Source organism: Candoia aspera, chromosome 2 (genome assembly GCF_035149785.1).
Source record: "Candoia aspera isolate rCanAsp1 chromosome 2, rCanAsp1.hap2, whole genome shotgun sequence".
In the NCBI taxonomy this organism is placed as follows: domain Eukaryota; kingdom Metazoa; phylum Chordata; class Lepidosauria; order Squamata; family Boidae; genus Candoia; species Candoia aspera.
Genome location: NC_086154.1, coordinates 908,985 through 932,420, shown reverse-complemented (window position 1 = coordinate 932,420; position 23,436 = coordinate 908,985). Strand labels below are relative to the sequence as shown.

At 46.0% G+C, this 23,436-nt stretch overlaps 2 pseudogenes; one reads left to right on the top strand and one right to left on the bottom strand.

The window, feature by feature from the left end:
- LOC134491907 (zinc finger protein 91-like) overlaps positions 1-23,436 on the bottom strand; it is a 362,387-nt pseudogene that overhangs the window by 198,542 nt on the left and 140,409 nt on the right.
- Positions 1-23,436, top strand: part of LOC134492034 (zinc finger protein 208-like) — a 216,664-nt pseudogene that overhangs the window by 178,898 nt on the left and 14,330 nt on the right.

Here is a 23,436-nt window from a genome sequence, read left to right as displayed (position 1 = left end):
CCCTTGAGGGGCTCCTGGTTGATCAGGAGAAGGGGAAGCAGCTTTGGGGGCAGCGGGGCTCCTTTGGAGCGCAGCCCCAGCCCCGCGTCTCCTGCCTGATTCTGCTTCTCCTCCACATCCATAATCCCTGCCCAACCCACATCCGCATCCCTCTGGGTCCACCGCTTTTGCGCATGGTTCCCTCTGCCACTGCGGAAGGTGCTGAGCACCTTCACAAGCACTGAGCCACAGACTGTGAATGTGGCAGCCTGGGGTTTCATAGAAATTTGAAAACATGAGTGGAAGTCTGGCCGCTTTATAGGATTCTGCGCTCGCTCGCTTAACCCATTGAGCCCCAAAGGCAAAGGGGCACAAGGCAGAGATCCAGACATGACTGTTCAGTGAGCAGGGAGGAAGGGGGATGTGCAAAATGCCAAGCAGGGGGGAACAAAAAGCTCCCAACGAGCCAGGCTGCCCCCTGAAAAAGTGCAGGTTCTCCGGGAGGGAGGGGAGTCCTTCACCCCCCATTTCCTGGGAAAATCCTGAGGCGGGGGAGAGGGGAGATGCAGGAATGAGCACCAGTGGATGAGGCAGCATCTCAGGAGGCTGTGTGACCCAGGGCATTCCCTCAAGCCGAGATCTGGTTCCCTCCTTTGGGCATTACATTTCATGAGATGACACTGAGTTCTGATTCAGGGAAGCCAGTCTTTGTGATGCTGAGAAACAGTGTTGTGTTGGCTGAGCTGCAAGAAACTATTATGTTTCTTTAGAGGTTGAGCTGGCTTTTTGCATCGTCACGGATGCAATACCCACTCTGCAGAGCCAAATCCAAGATATTGGTCGTCATAGTAGGGAAAATAGGATGGCCCTGTATCGGCCTCACAAGGGGGTATGTAAATCAGCGAATTTTTCCTCTTGCATTTTGGTTAATCAACATAGGCATGTTGAGACTGATACCGCATCGATCCACAAGCAGGCACACCTCGAGGAAAGCCAGGCCTTGGAATGCAGCCAGGATTCCTGTCATATATACCTAGTTTTTCTTCTGTATGGAGGTGGATAAAGGACATTTTAAAAAATGAGAATGTAATTAAGTTTCAAGAAAAGATAAAGCTACAGAAAAACAAAAAACCACAAAGAAAAAAAACTAAAAGAAGTGTGAAAACACAGGAGAAATTTTTTTTTTTAGAGATTACAAAAAGAAGTGACTTCCAACTTTAACATCAAGGATATACAACAATTTTCCATAATCAGTCCCTTACTCTATATTAAACCAAAATCACATTATTTCTATAAATCATCCCATTGTCATATTATAAAAGTCACTAAAAACAATTGCTCCCTCCCTTTATATTAAAAGAAAAAATATATATAAGCCTCCTAATCAACTCGCCCCCCAAGAATAAAAGTTACTTACTTATTTTCTTCCTACTACTATTTTATACATTCCAGTCTACTATAATAAAAATAAAAATAAAAAAACGTATAAATTGTCTGCCATTATAGTTAATAATACAATTATAATAATCTTAATCATACTAAACCCAAAACCAAACATGATGATGATGATTTTATACCTTTATAATCTTAATCCCAATCATTGAAGATAAATGAAATCATCCAAAGCCTAAAGACTATCCAAATAAATATTTTTAACCCCTTATCCCACTTCAAAGTAGACTAGAGCATTTACATATCCCCATAATAAACACAGGGCTTTTTTCTTAAAGAAATCAAACAGCCCAACTGCTCCCCTCAAAAACACTTGTTTATTCGTTTAGTCGCTTCTGGCTCCTCGTGACTTCATGGACCAGCCCACGCCAGAGCTTCCTGTCGGTCGTCAACACCCCCAGCTCCCCCAGGGACGGGTCCGTCACCTCTAGAATATCATCCATCCACCTTGCCTCTGGTCGGCCCCTCTTCCTTTTGCCTTCCACTTTGTGTATCATGACTCTTGTTTGGAATCCAGTTATTTATGACCCTGGCTTGTTAATTGACTAAGACCTCATCTCCCCCTCATGTGGCTTCATAAATCTTCGGCTTGATTTTGGACTGCTTGACCTGGAATTTCGTCTTTACCCAGCTAAGTTCTTGTCTGTGGTTAACTGCTGCTTTCCTGCTTTTTGCCTCTTGCTCTGCCACTTTCTGCTGGAACTTGCAGAAACAAGCCTCCCCCTTAACACTGCATGTGCCTCTGAACTGTATTTGGCTCCTGAAGGGGTGCTAAGAAAGCCAGGAAGCGAAAGGGAGGGTGTGAAGGAGGCGTGGTGAGGGTTGGGGAGGATGTGCAAGGGTGCAGCGAGAGTGCATGGGGGTGCAAGGGAGGCATGGCAAGGGTCAGGGAGAGTGCGGGGGTGTGGTGGGGGTCAGGAAGGGTGCACAGGGTACAGCCCGGGTGGGAGGGTGAGTGGGGGTGCATGAGTGGCTGGCACAGCACAAGTGCAGAGGGCTTGGGGGAAGATGTGCAGGTGGGAGAGACCTACCCCAGTGACTTGCAACCTTCCCTGCCAGCTTCCCCATTGACTTTCTGATTGTGGGGTGCTTGGCAACTGGTCATAAGTGCAAACTGGTTGCCAAGAGCCCAGATCATGACCACGGGGGTGCTGGGATGGCCATAACTCCAAGGACTGGTCATAACCACCATTCATTCAGCACTGTCATAACTTCGAATGGTCACTGAATGAATGGTCATAAGTTGAGGACTACCTGTATTATCAGACAAAGTCTGACAAAAGCATTGAATTCCATATGGAAAATAATAAGCCCAACAATTTCACTGTTAAAGACACAGCAAGAATTACTCAGTGAAGACCGGAATATATCATGGTAGACATACTTACAAATGGCCAGAAGGATAAAATCTAATCTTAAGAATGAGGGAGGGATGCTAAGAAAAATGAAAGAATTTGAAATGCTGATACAAAACCAATACCATCTGTTAGGTGCATATATAAACTCCTATGACATAGACAGAAGCATGTTCGTACATTTAGCCATTTTTGCTTATTTCAGTATGACGCCAGGCTTGTCGACTGGCAGGTTGCAAGTTTGGTGGTTTGAAACCCGAGCGCCGCATGACGGAGTGAGCTCCTGCACCTGCCCCAGTTCTTGCCAACCTAGCAATTCGAAAGCATGCGTGTAGATAAATAGGCACTGCTTTGGCGGGAAGGTAACAGCGTTCCGTGGCTGTCATGCTGGCCACATGACCGTGGAAGTGTCTTTGGACAACACTGGCTCTTCAGCCATGAAACAGAGATGAGTACTGCCCCCTAGTGTCGGACACCACTAAATGGAAACCTTTACCTTTTTTTACAATATACATTCCTTACAAAAGGCCACATAGTGGCCTACCAAGCTTTGCACACCTTAAAATTTGTGATTTTCTTGGAAAAATACAGGAGTGCCTCCTCTTGCACAGTGTGAATGGATGCCTTTACCATTCTCTGCCTCTGGCGCCATCCTGTATTGCTGCTGCCCAATAGAAGTGCCTGTTTGCTGTGGGTGGCCCTGCTGGGAATATACTGTATACCCTTGGGTGTACATTCTTGACATTTTTCACTCTTCCCGCCCAGGAACACCAACCAGATCTACTTTTTCTATGGATTCTCAATTGAGTGGATCCTTGTTTGTGAACTACGGTAACTGTTCTGGCTCTTGGTTTGGTCCACACATACCAGTTTTTTCATTCTGAACCAGAAAAGGTGCTTTCTCTGAATCCAAACTCCCTTAACCCTGACCTTTAGTAAGGCTTTGACAGGAGCCGGCACAGAATGAAGGGTTATCACATGGGGGAGACATTTCAGGCATTTCAAATTCGTGCCATGCCAGGTTACAAACATCTGTTCAGACTCCTATATGTTTATGGTTTTACAAACGAGTTCCATGCTCTGCACTTTGCTCGGTGCTGCGGCTTGCTATTGATTTGGAAGCAGCCGCATCTGAGGAATGTAGCCCAGCCTCGTCTCCAGCATCCTGAACCCCCGCTCCAATGATCAGAGGACCAAGGAAGCGGATCCTCTGCGTGGAGATCCGAGAGGAGCTCCTCCGCAATCCTCAATCCGGGTGGGAAGTCAGGCACCCTGGAGGGGCTGCGGGGGTCTTTGAAGGCGCCGAGGGGCTTCCCGGAAAATGAAACGCGGAGGGCGGAGACGGAGGGAAGCGCCGGGGGCGGCCGAACAGTCCCGCGACCCCACGCCTCCCCCTCACCACGGGGGGCGCCTGTGCGCGCCCTCGTGGCCGGAGTGGGGAAGGGAGCGCGCGCGGCCGCGGTGATGGCGACTCCGGGAACTGCGGCGGGGCGGGAGGTTTCCCCCGCGCGGCTGGCCGAGAAGGAGGCGCTGCTGGCGGCGCGCGTCTCCGAGCCGGTCCTGGCGTGCTGGCGCTGGGCGGTGAAGGTGGACGAGGCGCCGGACCTAGGGCGCTTCCGCGCGCAGCTGAGCGAGGCCCGGCGCGGCAGGGAGGCGCTGCTGGCCCGGCACGCGGCGCTCTCGGAGGAGGCGCAGGAGCGGCTGCAGGGGCTGCTGCGGCTGGAGATGGCGCTGCTCCGCCGGTTCCAAGCGCACGGCGAGAGGGAGGCGGCCTCTCCCGCAAGCGGAGAGGGAAGCGTGCTTCGGCCGGCCCTGGCCAGAGAGGTAGCCGCTACGGCGTCGGCGACCCTGCAGCGAGCTCCGCCAGGGGTCCGCGAGAGGGAGGCGCGTCTCCTGCGGGGAGGAGAGGACGCCGCCTGGAAACTCCGCGCAGAGGCCGCGTGGTCTGAGCCCCGGGCAGAGGCTGAGGGGGACCTCCGGCGCGCAGCGCTCCAGGATTCGCTCCGGGACGCCCCGAGGGAACCCCCGGGGGAGAGCTGCAGCGCGCTTTCCTGCCAGCCGGAGGCCGCGGGGCCGCGAGCCATTTGCAGCCGCCTCTACCGCCTGTGCCGGGAGTGGCTGCAGCCCGAGCGCCGCAGCAAGGCGCAGCTGCTGGACCTGGTGCTGCTGGAGGGGCTGCTGGCCGCGCTGCCCGCGGAGGAGGCGCGCTGGGTGCGCGAGTGCGGCGCGGAGAGCAGCGCGCAGGCAGTGGCCCTGGCCGAGGGCTGCCTGCTGAGCCGGGCGGAGGAGCAGAAGGAGCGGCAGCGCGAAGGGCGCCAGGTGAGAGAAGGGCATCTGGAGAGCTTAGACAGGGTTGGGAGGCACAGCTACTGTGGCTCAGAGAGCCATGGAAATGACTTGGGCAAGACATCCGGAACCCTTTAGGACAGCAGGTGCCCAAGTAGGCATTAAGGCCAGGGAGGTGGGAAAGTATGAGAGACTCAGATGGCACACCCGGGTGCCTGCAGCCAGACCCTCCCTCCGTCCCTCCCTGGGATAGGAGAGGGAGGAAGGGAAACGCCGGCAGACTGCAAAGATCCAGCTACTGTAGCACATCTCCCCAAAGTCTAGTTCTAATCTTCCTGTGGAGTTGGTTTTCTGATCTGGCCTGCCTCCTGGCGTTGACATTAACATTCTCACCTGTCTTCATGCCACATTTTTCTGGCTTTATTAATGGAAGAGGTTTCCCTCTGAAGGCAGATTGCCCAATTGCCCAAGGATGGATTTAGGAGAATTCTTCCATTGCCATTTTTCCACTGGTGGAAATAGGGTGGTATAAAGATTAGGACCCAGAACAACAATCTGTTTCTTCTCTTGTTTTTTTTTGGGTGGGGGGTGCTTTCGAGTCAGTATTGATTCCTGGCAACTGCCTGGACTAGTCCCTGCTGTTTTCATGGCAAGGTTTTTCAGACGTGGTTTGCCATTGCCTGCTTTCTAGGGCTGAGAGAGTGTGACTGGCCCAAGGTCACCCAGCTGGCTTTGTGCCCAAGGCAGGACTGGAACTTGCAGTCTCCCAGTTTCAAGCACCTTGACCACCACACCAAACTGGCTGTCTTCTTCTCCTGTGCTGTTATGTTATTCCCCTTCTGTGCTTCTCCTGATGCAGGTCCAGATGCCCCACTTGGAGGCCATCACTGAACATCTGGATGGAAGGAGTGGGGTGTCAAACTCTTCTCAGAAGCTGCTCTTGCAGGGGATCTCTCGGTCAGATTCGAGTCAGGACACCCCCCCAGGTAAGGGAAGTGTCTTTGAAGCCGTGTGAAGTTCCACAGAAAGATTCCAACTTTCTCTAATTCTTTGGGTCCTCTTGTGCATAATTGATTAATTGATTATGTGCCATCTGGTCATTGCTGACTCTTAGGGACCACATAGATACATTTTCTCCATGATGATCTGCCCCTAACCTGGTCTTTCAGGTCTTCCAATGGTCTTGTATATAATATTAACCTGTATTTTGGGGGAAAGTCTGCTTTTACCACTTTTATCTTCTTCGCAGAGAATGGAATGTCATCCCTGACATTTGTAGGACTGTCTCCTTTTTCTGACGAAAGCAAAAGAGTGCCTGATCCTCCAACTCAGGTAGGAAAAGAGAAAACATGGAGAACCATTTGGAAATGTCCTGTTTTGTTCTGTGGCCCAGTCTGTAATATCGCTGTTCCAGAGCAACATGGAATGGAGAAGTTTGGGATCAATTATACCCAGCTTAACTATGTCTCAAGTTTGTTGCAGTTTAAAATATATTGAGCAATTCTTCTTAAACAATTGAATTAATCTTTTCAAACCTTCAGTACTTTTTTCTCTTCTGCGTGAGATAGCTTACAATAAAATATAAGACACCCTTAGTTCCAGGTTATTTCATCTACTCCGATTTCTTAGCACCATTACAGACATGGCTTGTCTTTGGTTTTTATGTTTTTTTTTAATTTCCCAGCTTATCCAATTACTCTGGGATTTCCAGCCAGTCCACATAAGCAGTACTAATTAAGATTGATGCTGTTTGGTTTCCAACATCAGCTAAGGTTTTCCATCTGCTGGATTTATGAAGAGACAGGAAAAAACATGGCAGCTATAGTTAACAGTTATAAGGAGTTACCCTTTTTAAAAATTCCATTGGAGATTCTTGATTTCATTTATCCAAATGCATTTGCTGCCCTGCTCAGAAGTAGTTAAATGATCAAATTAGCTAATTAGAGTTTGGAAAAGCTTCATTTCAAATTAGTGAATAGAAAAAAACAAAGGACATCTGATTTTAAAATGTTGTAAAATAGTTTGCTCTATAAAAATCTATAAAATGACAGGTTATATGGCAAGTAGAAAAGTTTTTTCTACGGTGTTTATAAAAAATCTAACGAAACTACCGTATAGAAAAGTCTCCAAAAAGTACATCCAAAGATCTTATAATCCAGCCATATAGAAGTTTCATAGCAACTTCTAAGCATCTGGTTTCCGATTGGACTTGAATGCCAACCAGTACAGCTCTGCAAAGTCAGCATAATTTCCTCCCAGCCCAACTTCATTAGTTCTTGCCCAGCTTCCTTGGAATCCAGTCTGGAACAGAAATAGGACTGTATGCAGTGGTGTTCCACACAGATCCCTAGTTGAGCTCTTATCGGTACGTTCAAGAAAGTTTTGAGCATGGACAGGATTCTTCCTGGGGGGAAACAATGATCCATTGAGTAAAAAGTCAGACACTTCATTCTGCAGCTGTGCAGCTACAGCTGTCTCCAAAGCCCTTTTTGTGAACTGTGGAAGAGAATCCTTCCTGGGCCTTTCTGTTTTCCATTTTCAGAGTCTTGTGTCCTTCGAGGAGGTGGCTGTGTATTTCTCCGAGGAGGAGTGGTCACAACTGAATCCTGACCAAAAAGCCCTCCATGGGGAAGTCATGCTGGAAAATTCTAGGAATGTGGCCTCTCTAGGTAAGGGTGTCCTGCTCTTCATTCAGATACTTAGAGACATCTGGTGGCCAGATGTGACCAACCATTCCCCATAAAGATTCCATTTTATATTTTATGTTTTATATTTATATGTATATTTTATGTATTATATGTTGTTTTATTGTATTTTAATTTTTTTAGCTTTATTGTAAACTGCCCAGAGTCCCTCTTTTGGGGGAGATGGGCAGTGGTGAAATTTGACAAATAAATAAATAAAACATAGCCCAGCCAGACTTCATCGTCTTCTGCTCCAAGGAAGAGAAGAGGTCAGTAGCAATCTGCTGAGGTATTTCATGTAACTATTCCTCCTCTTAATATTTGAGAGGATTCTCCTTAGTGAATTCTTCAGTCTCACCAGGGACAGACTGTCTGCTTGGGTCTGGAATGTAAATGAAATTAGTCTGGCCTTTTTACCACCTGATCTCCACTTGTCTTGAACCAGATGCCTCCTCGTTTGTCCGATGACACGTTGTTGTTTTCCTAGGCCAGCTACTGATTAAGGTGTCTTCTTCTTCTGGGTGAAATGGGGATGGGGGAGGTGTTCGCTATGTAAACAGGTAAAAGACTTCTAGGAATCTTCCCCCTCTGTGTAAGGCCCACGCTGTGCTCTCGGGTACTGAGAGAAGGCATTTTGTGGTCATGTGTCACCAGCTATTTCTCATTAAAAATTCCTAACCTGATTGTCTTTTCCAGTTTGGGAGAAGATTCCAAGGAAGGGAAGTGATCAAGAGTTACCTCTTTAAATATATCAGGTGACTGGTTCTTGGATAATTAAAGGGGTTCTCCTTAATAGCCTTTTTAATCCTCTCAGTGACAGACTAAACTCTTGGTTTGGAGTGGCAATGACACTAATCACCCCATCACCCTGACCTTTGTCTCCTGCCAGATGGTTCCCCGTTTGCCCTTTGAACCGCTAGCGTTTTTTCAGATTGCTATTTAGTTAATGGGTACTAGGGCAGCCCATTTGATGTGAAAATTGCCTGCTTTGCTGTGTTTTGCTGTGTGTGTGAAATGTTGTTTTTAATCATTTCTTTTTACTCATTACTGTGGCTATTTTATCGATTATTAGCCACCCAGAATCATATGTTGATCAGGCCGCCATATAAATCCATAAAAAAATTGAGAGCCAGTTTGGTGTAGTAGTGAAGGCCCCAGGCTAGAAACCAGGAGACCATGAGTTCGAGTCCTGCCCTAATAACAAAGCCAACTGGGTGACCTTGGCCCAGTCACTCTCTCTCCAGCAGTGGCAAAGCACTTCCAAAAAGATAAATATGTAAATCCGAAAGACCTCTGGAAAAGCCAGTTCTTTACAGCTTCCCAGAAGGCCACAACAATGAAGACCGTACAAGCAAACTCTTCCATAGCAGGGGAGGCCAGCCTCTACAGGGGACAACGGCTGCTGGGCCCCTTCCCACAGTGCCTCCTGATGGTTGGGAATTCTAAGCAGGCATTCTCTGACTGCCTGGGCTGGGCAGGCAGACTCTGTCCGGGAACGGTGACTCTCTTAGATACTTAAGCCCTAAGCCATTAAGCGCTAAGGGGTAGTGACCAGCATCTTGAACTTCACTTGGAAACATACTGTTACATAGTGTGGATCCCACAGCAACAGTATAGCATGGTAGTATCTAGACTGACCAGTGAGCATACCGGTCACTATATTTTGGGCCAGCTAAAGTTTTAGGGTGGCCTTCAAGGGAAGCCCCATGTAGAGTGACGTGATCTAGATGAGAGATGAGAAGGATGTAAATTACTATGCATCTGTGAGAGCAACCAGTGCAGTTTCTATTCCATGCCTGGGCCTAAATCCAGACTGCCAGTGATCTAGATAATGCTCTCAAGAGTAGCTGCAGCCTTACCTCTTTCTCCACATCCTTCCCCAAGAAGGGGAGGTTGAAAATAGGATGGATGTTGTTCATTTCTGTTGGAACCAGGCCCACCCAGATCACCCCTTGAACCAAACCTTCCCTCAAAAACTCATTGACTGTAGCCTGAATGCCAACCTTTCCCTGGCTGCTTTCACCAACCAGCTGGGTAGCAGCCCAATACATATCAAGGATAAATCGCAGAGAACTTTGGTACTTCCTGGTTATCCTTGAGCTCAAAACCTCCCAGGTAGCATCTTATCATTTCAGTAGATTCCATCCATCTAGCTTCCAATTTGGAGCCAACGGAAGTGATTATATCCACAAAATGCTTGGCCAAATGGCACTGTTTGTTTGTTTGTTTGTCAAATTTCTCTGCCGCCCATCTTGTATACAACGACTCTGGGTGGCTTACAACCAATAAAATGACAATCAATAAAAACAGTACAATATAAAGTCAATACAAATATAAATATACATAAGTACAAATACAAATATAAAAATACAAAAATATAAAGTATAAAATTCAAGATGGCAATAGGGTCTTATCTGTGGCATGATAACCAATTGGTTATTCCAGCTCATCTTTCCCTAAAAGAGTCCAAGTCACTCAGAATAATGCAGTAGGCCAGCATTCCACAGATAGGGTTAGGATCATTCCCCACAAAGGACCTATTTCATAAGAAGCCCAAAGTAAATCTTAGAGATTATTTTATGTTGGTTAGGAGAACAGACCTTGAAAATATTGGAGAATCCATTTCTATATTCTGATACTTAATGTTTAAGCTTTGCTATAACCTTTGTTCTTTCTTTTTATCTCAAGGAGCTAAGGGGCAGGAGAATGAGAATTACAAGGAACCATTCCAAATGATCAGGAATGACAAGAGGAAAGAGGATTTTTCAGAACCAAAAAGACAGGAGAAAAACCAATCAGCGAATGGGAGGAAGAAAAGCACAACTTCTGATTGTGCTCATATTCAAGCCAACATTCTTGTCCGACAAGATGACAAAGGAAAACAAAGGAGAAAGTATTTAGGGAAACGTATGAAAATAATCAAAGGCAAATTGTATTTAAATAAAAATTATAGAACCCATGCTAAAGGAGAACATCAATACAGGGAGGACAAAAAAAATTACAATCAGATATTCATAATGTCTTTACATGAAAAAACCAAGCTAGAGGAAAAAATATATAAATGTTTTGATTGTGGAAAGAACTTTAATCGGAACTGTGACCTAAATTATCATAAAAGGATCCACACAGGAGAAAAACCATATAAATGCGTGGAATGTGGGAAGAGCTTCAGGTGGAGCAGTGATCTTACTTCCCATAAAAGGATCCACACCGGGGAGAAGCCATATAAATGCGTAGAGTGCGGGAAGAGCTTCAGGACAAGTGGTGAACTTACTTCCCATAAAGGGAACCATACAGGGAGAAAACTATATAAATGCATGGAGTGTGGAAAGACCTTTAATCAGAGCAGTCAGCTTACTTCCCATAAGAGGCTCCACACGGGAGAGAAACCATATAAATGTACAGATTGTGGGAAGACTTTCATGCGGAATACTCAGCTTACTTCCCATAAAAGAACTCACACAGGCAAGGAGCCATATAAATGTACTGATTGTGGGAAGAGCTTCTGTGAAAACTGGTCCCTTACTAGACATAAAAGGATCCACACAGGGGAGAAACCATATCAATGCACGGAGTGTGGAATGAATTTCAGGTGGAGCCATCAACTAACTTCCCATAAAAGGGTCCATTCTGAGGAGAAACCCTATCAATGCACAGAGTGTGGGAAGAGCTTCTATGAATATAGTCTCCTTACTCTTCATAAAAGCATCCACAGAGGGGAAAAACCATATAACTGCATGGATTGTGGGAAGAGTTTCATATGCAGCAATCAACTTATATCCCATAGAAGGATCCACACAGGAGAAAAGCCATATAAATGCCGGGACTGTGGGAAGAGCTTCCGGTGGAGTCAACAGCTTACCTCCCATAAGAGGCTCCACACGGGAGAGAAGCCCTATCAATGCGTGGAGTGTGGGAAGACCTTTAAGGGAAACCGTGAACTGGCTTCCCATAAAAGGATCCATAGAGGGGAAAAGCCATACAAATGCACGGACTGTGGGAAAAGCTTCAGGTGGAGCTGCTACCTGACTTCCCATAAGAGGCTCCACACGGGAGAGAAACCATATAAATGTACAGATTGTGGGAAGACTTTCATGCGGAATACTCAGCTTACTTCCCATAAAAGAACTCACACAGGTGAGGAGCCATATAAATGTACTGATTGTGGAAAGAGCTTCTGTGAAAACTGGTCCCTTACTAGACATAAAAGGATCCACACAGGGGAGAAACCATATCAATGCACGGAGTGTGGAATGAATTTCAGGTGGAGCCATCAACTAACTTCCCATAAAAGGGTCCATTCAGAGGAGAAACCCTATCAATGCACGGACTGTGGGAAGAGCTTCCGGTGGAGTCAACAGCTTACCTCTCATAAAAGGGTCCATTCAGAGGAGAAACCATATCAATGCGTGGACTGTGGGAAGAGCTTCCGGTGGAGGAATCAACTTACTTCCCATAAAATAATCCACACAGGGGAGAAGCCCTATAAATGTATGGAATGCGGCAAGAGTTTCAACAGGAGTGCTAACCTTATTTCCCATAGAAGGGTCCACACAGGAGAGAAACCGTATACATGTACAGAATGTGGGAAGAGCTTCAGGTGGAGCACTCACCTTACTTCCCATAAAAGTATCCACACAGGGGAGAAGCCGTATAAATGCACAGAATGTGGGAAGAGCTTCCGTGAAAATAGGGTACTTAATAGTCATAAAATGATCCATAGAGGGGAAAAACTATATAACTCTATGGAATGTGGAAAGAGTTTTGGCTGGAGCCATCAACTAGCTTCTCATAGAAGGATCCATTCAGAGGAGAAAGAGTTTAAATGTATGGATTGTGGAAAGTGCTTTAGCACAAGAAGTAATCTTAATTCTCATAAAAGGCTCCATACAGGGGAGAAACCATATAAATGCATGGAGTGTGGAAAGAGTTTCAGCAGGAGTGATTACCTTACTTCCCATAAAAGTATTCACACTGGAGAGAAGCCATATAAATGCTGGGAGTGTGGAAAAAGTTTCAAAGAAAGCAGTAAACTTACTTGCCATAAGAGAATTCACACAGGAGAGAAACCCTACAAATGCTTAGAGTGTGGAAAGAGCTTCAGGTGGAGCAATTACCTTACTTCCCATAAAAGGATCCACACAGGGGAGAAACCATATAAATGCGTAGAGTGCCAGAAGAGCTTCCGGAGGAGCAGTCAGCTCACCTCCCACACAAAGATCCACTCAGGTGCTAATCCACAGAAGAACTAGACTTTCTTTGTTCAGACCACACATACAGTCTTTCACATCTTCTGACTCCTGACTCTCTTAAGTCATACTTAAGGCTTGATTGGAATAGCTACAAAGAATTAATTTATTGAGGAAAGATTCCTATGGTCTTTCCTCCTTATGTATTATTGTGCAAATTGATCCCCATTCTTTGTCTCTGTACCACTGCACCACCTCACTGTACTTCTTTTGTACTTGTCTCTTACTCCACTATGTATCAGTGCACGGCATGTACCTTCAAACTGGTGATATGTTGGCAATAGTATATAATTTAGTTTCCATGGAATTGTGTGAGCATGCTTAGGGTAAAACTGGATTTTGGTCGCACTTGTGCCAGACTGGCTAAAATGAGCCCGTATTGGCAAGTAAGGTCATGCAGAGAGTAAGGAAAATGACTTCGACAGAGATAGGCAAGATCCATTACCAAAGCAACAAGAGAGAAAACATATTAAGTCCTCAACAAGCAGAAAATATGCAGAAGAGGCTCAGACAGACACCTCCCTAATTCACCGGAGTATAAGAAGGGGAGGGGGTGCCGCACAATCAGGCTTGCAAGATTATGTTATAGCCACTCTTATTAAAAGTAATTTTAGCATTCCTGTGGCGTTCAGTCTTGGTCTGCTCTACCTAGTGGGGCTGACAGGTCCTTACCCTTAGCGGGGAAGCCTGATTGTGGCAATAGTTCAGCTATGGCTAGTGCTCTCATGTACACCTTCTGTATCTTACTAAATAGCATAATGTGAAAGTGTAAATAATAATGGTTACAAATAATCACAGTAATAAATCATCCTTTCTGATGGACAGAACCTAGGTAACTGCCAATATTTAATGAGGCAACAAGCACATGTATATTTTAGAAATACAGTTCAGTGAACTTCAGTGATTCATAGAAGTTTTGAAAGACTTTCATTGTTTTTCCATGTCTGCTTCTACCTTCAGTGTTTTTAGGAATGTCATAATACTGCTTGTCTGCTCTACCAGTTCTCACATGAGCAGTTCATGATCTGTTCCCCAGATAGCCCCTGGCCATGCCTTTGCTGTTATAACTGAGCTCTTCCACCTTTTGTACCAATAAATGTAGTTAGTTTAATTCCTGTGTATAAGTAGTCCTCACTTACCAATGGTAATTGGGACCGGGAAGTCTGTCACTAAGCGACACAGTCATAAGGTGCAATGTCAAATGACCACGTTGACTCACGATGGCAGTTTCGACAGTCCCAGGTGCATTGATAGGCAAGTCCTGCACAGTTGCAGCATCCCACAGTCACACGATTGCCATTTGCAATCTCCTGCCAGCTTCGCTATTGACTGACTGTTGGAAGCCAGCGGTGAAAGTTGCGACAATCACTTGACCATGGAATGCTGAGACTGTAATAATTGCAAGCTGGTTGCCAAGTGCCTGAATCACAATCACGTAACCATGGAGACACTGTGACGGCTGCAACTGTGAGGACTGGTCATTAACTACCCTTGTTCAGTGCCGTCGTAACCTTGAATGTCACTGAATGGACATTAAACAATGACTACCTGTATTTCCAACGTTGGCATTCCAGTCTCAAACCAGAAGCAGTACATGTTCTGTCACATTTCAGATTGCACCTCACCGTAAAAGTTATCAGCCTCTTTTTCTTCTGCATTAGTGGTTGGTGCAGGAACTTGCATAGCTGTCATATTAAAGGGTTGTCTGCAAAATCTTGCTATGTTATTCAATCATTGACTGCATTGTAGGCAAGTATTCTTGCTATACCCTTCCTAACAAATCAACTCAGTTTCTTCGTTTGTCATGTCCTGAGTAGTAATCTTCTGACTGAAAGTGTCCAATTCCAGTCAATTTTGATTTGCTGATGCCTAAGATGTCAGTGCTTCAGCAAAGGATCGTTACCTTGTCGTGGTGCTGGAGCTTGAGCACCTCAATGATGCCATGAGCTAAACCGTGAAGGGCCACCCAAGACGGGAAGGTCGTGACAGAGAGGTCAGACTAAATGCAACCCCTGGGGAAGGTAATGGCAACCCACCCCAGTATTCTTGCCATGAAAACTAAATGGATCAGTACAACCAGAGATATGTCGGTATACCATTGGAAGATGAGACCCCCAGGTCGGAAGATGGTCAAAATGCTACTGGGGAGGAACAGAGGATGAGTTCAACTAGGCCCAGATGTGATGACTCAGCTAGCTCATAGCCGAAAGGATGGCTAGCAGCCGACGGTGCTGGTGGTGAATGGCGAATCCGATGTTCTAAGGATCAACACACCATTGGAACCTGGAATGTAAGGTCTATGAGCCAGGGCAAATTGGATGTGGTTATTGGTGAGATGTCAAGATTAAAGATAGACATTCTGGGCGTCAGTAAACTGAAATGGACTGGAATGGGCCACTTCACATCAAATGACCACCAGATCTACTACTGTGGACAAGAGGACCACAGAAGAAATGGAGTAGCCTTCATAATTAATAGTAAAGTGGCTAAAGCAGTGCTTGGATACAATCCAAAAAACGATAGAATGATCTCAATTCGAATTCAGGGCAAGCCATCTAACATCACTGTGATCCAAATATACGCCCCAACCACAGATCCTAAAGAAGCTGAAGTAGAGCAGTTGTATGAGGATCTGCAGCACCTACTGGACAACATGCCTAAAAGAGATGTTATTTTCATCACCGGAGACTGGAATGCTAAGGTGGGCAGTCAAATGACACCTGGAATTACAGGTAAGCATGGCCTGGGAGAACAAAATGAAGCAGGACATAGGCTGATAGAATTTTGCCAAGACAACTCACCCTGCATAACAAACACTCTCTTCCAACAACCTAAGAGACGGCTTTATACGTGGACTTCACCAGATGGACAACACCGAAACCAGATTGACTACATCCTTTGCAGCCAAAGGTGGCGGACATCTATACGGTCGGTAAAAACAAGACCTGGAGCTGACTGTAGTTCAGATCACAAACTTCTTCTTGCACAATTTAGGATCAGACTAAAGAGATTAGGGAAGACCCACAGATCAGCTAGATATGAGCTCACTAATATTCCTAAGGAATATGCAGTGGAGGTGAAGAACAGATTTAAGGGACTGGACTTAGTAGATAGGGTCCCAGAAGAACTATGGACAGAAGTCCGCAACATTGTTCAGGAGGCGGCAACAAAATACATCCCAAAGAAAGAGAAAACCAAGAAGGCAAAATGGCTGTCTGCTGAGACACTAGAAGTAGCCCAAGAAAGAAGGAAAGCGAAAGGCAACAGTTATAAGGGGAGATATGCCCTATTAAATGCAGAATTCCAGAGGTTAGCCAGAAGAGATAAGGAATTATTTTTAAACAAGCAATGCGTGGAAGTGGAAGAAGACAATAGAATAGGAAGGACAAGAGACCTCTTCCAGAAAATTAGAAACACCGGAGGTAAATTCCAGGCAAAAATGGGCATGATCAAAAACAAAGATGGCAAGGACCTAACAGAAGAAGAGATCAAGAAAAGGTGGCAACAATATACGGAAGACCTGTATAGGAAGGATAACAATATCGGGGATAGCTTTGACGGTGTGGTCAGTGAACTAGAGCCAGACATCCTGAAGAGTGAGGTTGAGTGGGCCTTAAGAAGCATTGCTAATAACAAGGCAGCAGGAGACGACGGCATCCCGGCTGAACTGTTCAAAATCTTGCGAGACGATGCTGTCAAGGTAATGCATGCTATATGCCAGCAAATTTGGAAAACACAAGAATGGCCATCAGATTGGAAAAAATCAACTTATATCCTCATACCAAAAAAGGGAAACACTAAAGAATGTTCAAACTATCGAACAGTGGCACTAATTTCACATGCCAGTAAGGTAATGCTCAAGATCCTGCAAGGTAGACTTCAGCAATTCATGGAGCGAGAATTGCCAGAGGTACAAGCTGGGTTTAGAAAAGGCAGAGGAACTAGGGACCAAATTGCCAATATCCGCTGGATAATGGAAAAAGCCAGGGAGTTTCAGAAAAACATCTATTTCTGTTTTATTGACTATTTGTAATGGTTGCCTAACCTAAGTGAACCAGACTCACAAGTGAACTTTATGAAATCTGATTTATTGAAGGATTAGTATGCAACTACAGAGAAAGCTGAGAATGAGCAAAAGCGCGCCAAATACAAATTAAGAACCCTCGGCTCCAAACGTAAGACCTCCCCCCACCCAGCCGTTCTAACCACCACCACCACCCCAGGTGCCAGTAACAGTCTTCACCATTCCTTGGAAAGCAACCTTGAGCAGTTGAGAAAACCCAAACACATTCCATTCCTTCAACCCAGAGATAACAGTCCGGGCTATGGAAGCCTCCCTTGCCTGCAAATCAAACACGCAATTAGCAAATGACATGTGAAGTGTTACGATGTACCAGGCACATTGAAACAGTGAACATGACACTATTCTAAAGCCTTTGACTGTGTGGACCATCGCAAATTGTGGCAAGTTCTTAGTGGTATGGGGATACCAAGTCATCTTGTTTGCCTCCTGAAGAATCTGTATAACGACCAAGTAGCAACAGTAAGAACAGACCACGGAACAACGGACTGGTTTAAGATTGGGAAAGGAGTACGGCAGGGCTGTATCCTCTCACCCTACCTATTCAACTTGTACGCAGAACACATCATGCAACATGCTGGACTTGAGGAATCCAAGGCTGGAGTTAAAATCTCTGGAAAAAACATTAACAATCTCAGATATGCAGATGATACCACTTCAATGGCTGAAAGCGAAGAGGAACTGAGGAGCCTTATGATGAAGGTGAAAGAAGAAAGTGCAAAAGCTGGCTTGCAGCTAAACCTCAAAAAAACCAAGATTATGGCAACCAGCTTGATTGATAACTGGCAAATAGGGGGAGAAAATGTAGAAGCAGTGAAAGACTTTGTATTCCTAGGTGCAAAGATTACTGCAGATGCTGACTGCAGTCAGGAAATCAGAAGACGCTTAATCCTTGGGAGAAGAGCAATGACACATCTCGATAAAATAGTTAAGAGCAGAGACATCACACTGACAACAAAGGCCCGCATAGTAAAAGCAATGGTGTTCCCCGTAGTAACATATGGCTGCGAGAGCTGGACCATAAGGAAGGCTGAGAGAAGGAAGATCCATGCTTTGGAACTGTGGTGTTGGAGGAAAATTCTGAGAGTGCCTTGGACTGCCAGAAGATGAAACCAGTCCATCCTCCAGGAAATACAGCCAGACTGCTCACTTGAGGGAATGATATTAAAGGCAAAACTGAAATACTTTGGCCACATCATGAGAAGACAGGACACCCTGGAGAAGATGCTGATGCTAGGGAGAGTGGAGGGCAAAAGGAAGAGGGGCCGACCAAGGGCAAGGTGGATGGATGATATTCTAGAGGTGACGGACTCGTCCCTGGGGGAGCTGGGGTTGTTGACGACCGACAGGAAGCTCTGGCGTGGGCTGGTCCATGAAGTCACGAAGAGTTGGAAGCGACTAAACGAATAAACAACAGCAACAAGATGTCAGTGTATAGTTGATTCATTTCATCTTTCACTGTGTTGAGTTTTCCCATGTTCATGCTTATTATGTTTTATGTTTCCACTGTAATTTTGTCTTTGCAGCTTCAGATTCTTTTTTCCTGTATGCAATATCCACTACTAGATGTCCTGCAGGCTCCAATTTAGCAACATCATAAATTCCATTAGTACTCTAGAGGATCTTCAGCATTTCCACACTAGCATGTTGAGTGCCATCTGACCAGAGGGCCACATCATCTGTCACTAAGTCACCCATCTTTCTTTCTTTCTTTCTTTCTTTCTTTCTTTCTTTCTTTCTTTTCTCATATTTCTGCACTGCCCATCTCACAAGCGACTCTTGGCGGTTTACAATTTAGTTAAAGTATCAAGAGATTAACATCATAGAAACAAGTACATCATAAAAATATAAAATATAAAATATAGAAAGTATTTAAAATGTATAAAAAATATAAATTCCTCAGGGCCACATCACAGCACCAACCACCCCCATGATTGGCTATATGCCCTACCACCCCAAGCAAGGTGGCAAAGCCAAGTTTTCACTCCCTTTCAGGAGGCCGGGAGAGTGGGGGCCTGCCCCACCTCTGGTGGTAACATGTTCCACAGGGTGGGGACCACAGCAGAGAAGGCCCTCCTCCTGGACCCTGCAAATCAACAGTCTCTCATGGAAGGGGTCTGCAACATGCCCTCTCTGCCTGACCGGGTGGGACAGGATGCAATGGGAGTGAGGCGGTCCTTCAGGTAACCTGGCCTCATGCCGCGTGGGGCTTTAAAGGTGATGACACCTTGACTTGGACCTGGAAGCAGACTGGCACCCAGTGCAGCTCACGCAGCAGCTGTTATATGTGCCCTTCTAGGGGCTCCTAAAACTGCTCGTGCTGTGTCACTTCCTCTTCGCTGCACAAGTTGCCATGAGGTAGGCTTTAATAGCAGCTCTTACCCGTGTTCAGTCAAGTTTGTTCCTCGTCTTCCGCCAGTGACACTCTAGGCATCTCTTGATCCATTTCATCTCTCTCAGTTCCTCCGCATGCCAAGGGGCACAATGAGGTCCATGGGTCAGGAGAGGTCGCATGGGCGCAATCCTATGTAAAGCCTCAGTCGCCCTCCTGTTCCAGGTGGCGACTAGGGTCTCAGCAGGACAACACAGCAGATCCTCGGGTATAACCCCCAGCTCCCTCTGAAACCCAACAGGGTCCATCTAATCAGTTACCTTATTAGATAGGTCCACCTCCCTGCGGAGGGGTGTGGCCCTAGAGAAGCTCATAGCCACCAGGTTGTGATCTGACCATGACAGGGAGACCAAAGATAAGTCCACCAATTCCAGATCACAAAGGCACTGCTCCGACAAAAAGACCAAAGCAGGTGTGTGACCACAATTCCTAGTTGGGCCCTGGATGACTTGGGATAGGCCCATGGAAGTCATGGTTTCCGTGAACTCCCAAGCTACCTCCTGTCAGAACCAAGCTTGCCTCTGACTCAGAATTAGTTTCACTTTCTGAGTCAGAGGAGAAATTGGAAACTTATCAGGCTGGAATCAGAGAAACGAAACTCCAGCATGACTCAGCAGAGCAGGAAGACATCGCAACGCTGATTGGGTGAGATCCAGAGGAGGAATTGAATGCACCAATCAGTGCATGCCGGAGACGGGCTGAAAAACGCGGGAAGGGGAAGGCAGCCTGACTGGCTGCAGGAGACTCCAAGTGCGCCAAAGATCGGGATAAAAGGCAGCCGTGCCGAGAGTGAGCTGCTGGAGACAACCGATCCTCTAAGCCTGCAGCTTCGGGAGAAGAATCCCCACTGTCTTAACTTAGAGCGAACTACCACACTGAAATAGTGAGTAGGTCTCTAGTATTTATTGAATGCTCTAGAAGATAGAATCCTGCCAAACTGAAAGAGCGTGAGAAACCCACACAGATAAAACCAAAACTCAAGTCTGCTCTGAGTTTCTTTGAAGGAAAGTTTAAAGCCTCTAAACTATGCATGCGTTTTCCCCCTTGGATAGGGGTCCCCTCCTGCTCACCATCTGTATTCATGACACCTACCGGCATCAGAAGCGGCGACTATAGTCGAGGAGGAACCAGTGCCTTACTTCCAGCCTGAAGAAGGGAATTTCGTGCCTGCTGCATGTGAGGAATCAGCGTCACCCGAGCCCAGTAATCTGCGTTGTGCTTCAAGTCTCGAAAGCTCATGTTCTCCTCAGTGGCACAGCCACGTTGGGAGTTTTCCATGCCATTTGATCGCAGATCGCTGCAACCGCGCTTCGCAGACTCCAGCGAGTTTCGGAGATATTCACCTACCTTGTTCAGGATTTGGGTTTGTGGTATACACGGTCCTTCCAGCTGAATCCAGCCTAGTTCTGAGTTCCAAGCCTTGCTCCAAGTCTCCTGTCCAGAGATTCCAGTCTAGTCCGGGGTTTCCAGCCGAGTCCAGCCTAGTTCCGAGTTCCAAGCCTTGCTCCAAACCTCCTGTCCAGAGAATCCAGCCTAGTCTGGGCTTCCAGCTGAATCCAGCCTAGTTCCAAGTTCCAAACCTTGCTCTAAGCCTCCTATCCAGAGAATCCAGCCTAGTCTGGGGCTTCTAGCTGAGTCCAGCCTAGTTTCAAGTTCCAAGCCTTGCTCCAAGATCTCAGTCCAGACAATTCCGCCTAGTCCGGGGCTTCCAGCCAAGTCCAGCCTAGCTCAAGTTCCAAGCCTTGTTTTACAGCCTTCATGTCATAAAATACAACCTACTCCAGAGACCTCAGTCGAGTCTAACCTTGCTTTGAGTTCAAGTCCTGCTTTGAGTCTTCAGTGCATTCCTGCCTGCTGCTCGTAGTCCTGCTTCCAGGCCAAGTGAGCCAGTTACCTAGTATCCATGCTGTTCCAATATTGTTCCAGTTCGAGAACTGTTATCTCCAGCTCTTGTATTCTGGTTGAATACAGTCTTGTATGGAAGATCCTCTTCGCTGCCTTGCCGTGCCAGTTAACCTTGGTTCATCTAGTCTTCATATTTCAAGGACTATTTGATTGTAAATAGTTATTTAATAAAAGGGTTTTATTGAGAATTGGTCTGGTGCATAGTCTGAACAGGACACCTCCAACCCCATGCCCAGGGAAGGCAGACTGAAGTCCCCCAGAACCATCAGACTGGGAAACTCCGCCAACTTGGCGGTGAGGTCCAGAAGCTCGGGCAGTGAGGCTGCTACACAGCAGGGAGGCTAGTACAGCAGCAGCAATCCCAACTGATCTCAAGCCCAACCTATGAAAAAGGGTCTCACAACTGGGCACTTGCAGAGCAGCGCCAAGGCAGCTGCCAGAGATTCCCGGATGACAACAGCCACACCACCTCCCCTGCAGTCTAAGTTGGTGCCACACTCAATAACCAGCCAGGCATATTTAATGGTCAAGAGACAGGAAATGGTCAAGAGACAGGAAAAAGTACCAGACACTTAATGAAAATTAAAAGAAAGAGTAGCCCCTTTTTTCACTTCAAATTTTTGGAAATCATCTTTCTATATACTTTTATATTGTGCTGGACTGCTCAAAACTAGTTAAATAATCAAATTAATTTCCATTTTAAAGAGCAATGTTCAAAATCAGGTAATTGAAAGAAGAGCATTTCATAGATAAAATAGTGTTTCCAGGTAACAATCCTTAAAATTCCAAGCACAACAAAAGCATTTTAACTAGGCTATAGAAAAGACTGTAATGAAATGCCATTTAAAAAGGACTCTAAATAGAAGTTGTGCCCAAACTGCTTGTAATCAAACCACTTCGGTGTTTTGTACTATTTTCTAACCATCTAATTTGTATCTAGATTTGGATGCCAACCAATGCAGTGTTTGCATAATCAGCATAATTTCCTCCCCAGCTACACTTCCTTAGCTCCCATTGAGTCAATGGCTGAAACCACAGAAGTGCTTCTATAGAAGCTGATGAGAAGCAAAAATTGGGTTGGGTGTCATCTGCACATGGATGGCATGACATAGATGCCTGGATGGGCTCTCCTGGCACTTCATGAAGGTGTTGAATTGATTGATCCCTATGGGGACACCACAGTCCATTGGCTAAAACACCAGAGAGGCACCGGGAAGGCCTGAGCCACTGATTGGTGGGATGTCCTAAGCCCATATTCCAGTTGAGCCTGAAGGATGCTGGGTTAGTTTCACTAGATGGCACTGAAAGTCCTAAAGAATCAGTCCAGTTGGTAAAATGTGCCAAATGTTTCATCTGTCAAAGGCTGTGAATTCTGCCCGTTTTCCTCCATAAATGTTATATTGCATAGAGGACATGCACTTAATCCATTGCAAACCCTTCCTTGACTTCTCTCTTAAAAGAGAAATTATGTTTTCCTTTTTTAGGGTCTCACATCCCTTGACGCGGTGGCTGGATATTTCTCTGAGAAGAAGTGGGCTCTGCTGGATCCCCACCAAAAAGCCCCACATAGAGAAGCGATGCTGCAAAACTTGAGGAATGTGGCCTTGTTGGGTGAGGGATCCTGCTCTCTGCTCAGATGCTTAGAGGAAGCATTTGTGGCCAGGTACAACTGGCTACTTCTCATAAACATCTCTTCCTGCTTGCCTGAGTAGCAGAAGATGGTCTTGGTCTTTTCCTGCTCTGTGGAAGGCAAGAGATCAAGAGCTACCTGCCTTGATGTGTCCTGAGTCTCTCATCTGATGGTGGAATGGTTCTCCTTAGCAAACGTTCCCTTAATCTCACTGATGACAGACTATGCCCTCAGCTTTAGCAGGTGATGACACTGCTGTGGCCTCTGATTACATTGCTTACATTGGTATGCGGTATCAAAGTTTGCTAATTGCTGTATTATGTATAGTGTCTGTATTTTACTTTCTTGGTGCATTTATGATCCTTGGTAAGTTTTCTCTAAAGAAGGAAAAGTTCTCTCAGATAAACTTGTCTCATGACTTTT